This window comes from Quercus robur, chromosome 12, assembly GCF_932294415.1.
Source record: "Quercus robur chromosome 12, dhQueRobu3.1, whole genome shotgun sequence".
NCBI classification, from domain to species: domain Eukaryota; kingdom Viridiplantae; phylum Streptophyta; class Magnoliopsida; order Fagales; family Fagaceae; genus Quercus; species Quercus robur.
This window is the reverse complement of record NC_065545.1, coordinates 3,226,216-3,231,432: the sequence shown is the minus strand read 5'-3', so window position 1 is coordinate 3,231,432 and position 5,217 is coordinate 3,226,216. Positions and strand designations below refer to the sequence as shown.

At 36.6% G+C, this 5,217-nt stretch overlaps 1 pseudogene; it reads left to right on the top strand.

Annotated features, from left to right (window-relative positions):
- Positions 1–3,228: 3,228 nt before the first annotated feature.
- Positions 3,229–3,876, top strand: LOC126710236 (protein RESPONSE TO ABA AND SALT 1-like; annotated as a pseudogene).
- The last annotated feature ends 1,341 nt before the right edge of the window (positions 3,877–5,217 follow it).

Sequence of the window (5,217 nt, the reverse complement as noted above, 5' to 3'; positions counted from 1 at the left end):
AAATACGACACCGTTTTGTTTTGTTTTGTTTTTTTTTTTAATAACACCCAATACGATGACACTTTGTTAAAAAAATATTAAAATAGATACTTGGTAAAACGACGTCATATCCAAACCTCTGAATAATATCTACAGGTATTAGTTCGGTTCAGCGAAACTCGGTTTCGGACTCTCTACTTCGATGATTGCACTACACTAGCATCAGAAGTCCATTCGCGCTCTGATTGCCAGCATTGGCTCCATCGGTCGGTTGCAATGGCAATGTGGGAAGATTGGCATCGTTCAGTTGGATTGGTGATGGCGTCTCCGCGCACACCCCTATCAAGAGGTGTTAAATTGCGAGTAGAGTTACAAAACTTTTAGTGGTGATATTTTATTTTTTATTCATTTAAACAAAGATAGTTTCAGTGGGCCAGAAAATTCATGGCCCAGGCCCGTCCTATATCAAAGCCCAGGGCTTGATCTGAGGAGACCAATTGTCAAGGAGGAGTTTAATGCACGGATAGGATAAGTGAAAAGACTGCTCATACTGTAGTAGAGAACTCTGTGCCTGACAAGCCCCTATTTTTGACCAAGCTATTCAACCTTTACGTCTACTCCCAACCACTTGAGGTATGGGCAGATAGGACAAGTCTGCTGCACCGAAGGTAAAGCTCACACGTGGACCCTAGAGAGAGGGAGGAATATGAGTATAAAAGGAAATGAAAGCCAAAAGAAAAAGGGAAGAAGGGGAAGAACTTAATGCTCCTCGGAGGAGTCCAACCCCTCAGGCTACGACGCTGTAGGGCTTGGATGTTCAGGCTGAACCCTTTCTTACATGAGTCCCCCTAAAATCAGGAATGGACCGTCGCCCCGTGATCAAAGGTAAGCCTTTTAAGCCCATTCTCTACAACTCATATTGTGAGGGATCTTTCATGTGCGAGCCCAACGTCATTCTTGGGCCGTTAAATAATCGTGTCCCTACAGTTTCATTTCGTTAAACTAAAAGAGAGAATTACATATGATTATAACTGTTTTCATGGAAAATCTGGTGATGGTATTTTATTATTGAACCATTATAGAAATGACATATTTACCCATTGTGGGCGATATGGTCCAATAAATAACTATTAATTTAGGAAAAAAAAAGTTTAGCTTCAAACATATTTGAAGTTATTTTGCTCTAACATAATATGTGACAATTGAATAGACAATCTATGCGTAATTTTTAGTTACATGAATTTTTTAATAAATTATATGATTTTTTTAAATAATACATATAGATAATCATACAGTTTTTTTTCCAAAAAAAAAGAAAAAAGAAAAAGAAAGAAAGAAAGAAAGAGAGGATAATCATACAGTTTTGCAATGTAACGGGTGGAAAAAGATAGCCCGAGCAACTACCGCGTACTACTTATCCAATATGAAATAGCCCAACAACAACAATTTTAGCCCATTGGTTACTAAAACCAGTCTAGCACTCTCCAAGTTGGGCATGCTACAAACAACATTATTGATCCGCTTCTCTCCCATATTGGCAAATCATCAAATAACTGTTGCATCTTTCTCCGTGAAGCCCAGAGAGAAAAATAGATAAATAGGCTTGCAGCCTTGCAGTTGTCCCTTAACGATAAGAACTTCGTGAACTACAACAAGCGAGTACTTGGGCCTTAAGTTGCTTACTCAGCCAGGAAAAAAAAAATATTAAAAGCTCATATTCTTCCAATGCGGCCCTTAAATCCAGACCCAGCAAAAGAAAAGAACAACGGTAATATTTAGGAATATAAACAAAGTATTGGTATTTTATTCAGAAATTAAAACAATAAAAAGTGTCCGTTTGAACGGAAAACATTTTTTAAAGAAAAATTTATGAGTTTTCTAACATTTGGTTGCATCAGAAAATTTGGGTAAAAAGTATGACGGTGAACAAGCCGAGCCGAGTTGAGTATTTAAAGTTCAAATTTGTTTAATTAATTTTATTTCAAATTTGAGCTGAGCTCGAGCTCATGACCAAACAAGATTAAGTGTTTAAGTTTGGCTCATTTTCTTGTCGAACAAGCTCAATTTGTGCACAAGCTACTTGATTAACTTCTCTATTTATTTTTTCCCGCATATAGTAAACCGTGACTATAATTTCTAACCCCTTCACAAATCTATGAATATTACTACAAATGAACTGTTTATATTATCAATAAACTACAAGTACGAGCTTGATATTATATGAACCTAGTTAAAAACTTACACAATCCATTCTCATGTTTATATAAGTATATTTTTGAAAATGTATACATATAAAATAATATATATATATATATATATAAGCTATTCTGCATGTTCACGAATATATTATCATGTTTGAACTTGGTTTGTTTAATAATCAAAGCTAAATTTGTGTTTGACCTTGATTTGTTTGTTAGCATGAATAAGCTTTTTTTCGAACTAAGCTCGAGCTGTTCATAAATCATAACACCTTAATTTATTTACAACCCTAGTAAAAAGAAACTTAAAAATTGGTCAATGGATAACCTTAATAAAAATTTGACATATTTTCAAAATTTGTTTTCCACTTTTATTTCATGAAAAATAATCTTTGTCCTTTCATGTTTGAATTATACCCAAAAAAAAAAAAAATGTTACTATACTTTTTTTTTTCTCATATATACAAACATTTTTTAATCCATTTTCAAGGTAGACAATTTTTCATAAAATGACTTATTTTCCAGAACCTTCTAAAATGATTTGGGTTAATTTTTTGAGGTAGATAGTTTTTTATTCATAAAATGACATATTTTCCAGAACTTTCTAAAATGATATGGGTGTGTTAGTAGCACAACATTGTGACAACATGACAGGAAGCTAGCAGCAGGCTACAATCACGAGGCCGAATCGGGAGGTTTCTTTTTTAAGCATCCTGGGGCTTTCTACCATCTTCAATTCGACCTTTGACCATGTGAAAGTCATTCATGAAACCTCTCACAAAAATTTAGACCTTATCTTACCAATGAAGCCAATCCAACACAACCTTATGTGATTATATTAATATCAGATTTCACTTTGTATGCCTTCGCAACAAAGTAGTTCAATCCACCACCGTGCATCTAGGTGAGTTGGTACCGGATTCTGTAGTGACCTGCTGCTCGGAGGTTCAATCCCTCGCACTTACCTAGCGAAAAAAAAAGAGAAAAGTAATTCAATCCCAATGGAACTATATAAACATCTCTTGCGTGCCCAAAATCTGCCTCAACAGAGATGGCTGATCATCAGAACCCATCTGAAGAGAACTTTGTGAACTTTTTCAAGGGCTGGCTTGTACGCCAACAAAGCTTCCTCAAACAGCTTCTCCACTCAATTTCATCGGACACCACAAACCAACAACAACAAACAAGCTTGATTCAACAAGTCCTAGCTCATTACTAAGAATACTATGACGAGAAAGCCAAAATAGCTAGAAATGATGTATTTCTCCTTTTCTGTCCTCTATGGTTGAGTTCATTCGAGCGAAGCTTGCTTTGGGTTGCTGGGTATAAACCTTCTTTGGTTTTCAAAATAGTTGATGGTGTAGTTAAGGACTTAACGGCAGAGCAAACACTAAGAATGGAAGAAGTGAAAGCTGAGACAGGGAAGAAAGAGAGAGCGCTGACGGAGACATTGGTGAGGCTTCAAGAAAGCGTGGCGGCGCCACCAATTTTGGCGTTGGTAAGGCAAGTTGGGAGGCTTACGGATGGTGAAATATCTAGCTTGGACTCAACAATTGAGGCACTGAAGACAGCGATGCTGCAAGTGATAGAAGGTGCTGACTCGCTTTGCAAATCCGCTGTGAGTAAAGTGGTGGAGATAGTCCGATTCAGATTGTTAAGTTTTTGGCTGTTAAATATTAGCATTGACACACCATGTTGAGTATGCTAGTATGGATACGGAAGCGAAAGCATAAAGTATAAAACACAATAACACACGAGGGTTATGTAGTTCAGCCTAACGGCCTACATCCACGGAGGAAACCCTAAAGGGCTACATCAATAATATATTATAGTGTAGTACAAATCCTGTATTACAATGAATCATAACATGTGTATATATAGTAGACTAAACTCTAGAATAATAGACTTCTAGTACAAGTAGGAGACTTAGCTTGCACACAAAGTAAAATTAGGCTTGGGCCTATGCTAATGGGCTAATATATCTCTAACACCCCCTCTCAAACTCAAGATGGAAGTTTGATGAAATCTTGAAATTTGATAAGGTTGAGAAGATCTCTTGAATGAAGTTTGGCTCTGTGACAGTAGTTTGAGGAAGGCAATGGTCTTGCAGTGTTGATGCGACTTCTAACAATGGCATGCCTATACAGGAGAATTTTGACGGTAGCAGTAGGAAGCCAGAGAAGATGAACGCAGCAAAAAAAAAAAAAAAAAAACACTAAGGAAGACAGATTGCTCTTAAATATATCATAAGGACAGAAAACCATGGCTATAAGAAGGTGGCTCTGATACCATGTTAAATATTAGCATTGACACACCATGTTGAATATGTTAGTATGAATGCAGAAGCGAAAGCATAAAGTATAAAATATAATAACACATGAGGGTTACGTGGTTCAGCCAAACGGCCTACATCCACAGAGGAAACCCTAAAGGGCTACATCAATAATATATTATAGTGTAGTACAAATCCTGTATTATAATGAATTATAACATGTGTATATATAGTAGACTAAACCCTAGATTAATAGACTTCTAGTACAAGTAGGAGACTTGGCTTGCACACAAAGTAGAATTAGGATTGGGCCTATGCTAATGGGTTAATATATCTCTAACATTGGCCACAGCTGCTCAGTTTCATCTTCAAACAAGAAGGTGGGGATTGCAAAGGGACTCGCAAAGCGCAACAACTGGCTTGGTGTGAGATCAATGGGAAGGGGATGTTTAGTCAGTAGTGTTTGTCTACTCTGTGTTTAATTGGGTTTTTTTTTTTTTTTTTTTTTTTGTTGTTGTTGTTGTTGTTGTTGTTGTTGTTGTTGTTGTGGGGCTAAATAAAAAAGCGTCTATAGTATGAACTCATCAACAACAATGTGTAATACAAAGTGTACTATCGAAACCTTGATGTAGCTATCATCGAAGGCACAGTATATTCGTTGAAGAGCACTCATATCAATCACCCCCATGACATATAAGAGTAGTGGGTAGCCTAAAGTTTAGTAAGTGGGGAGAAACAGAGTAACTGTGGTAGTTACTTTAGTAGTAT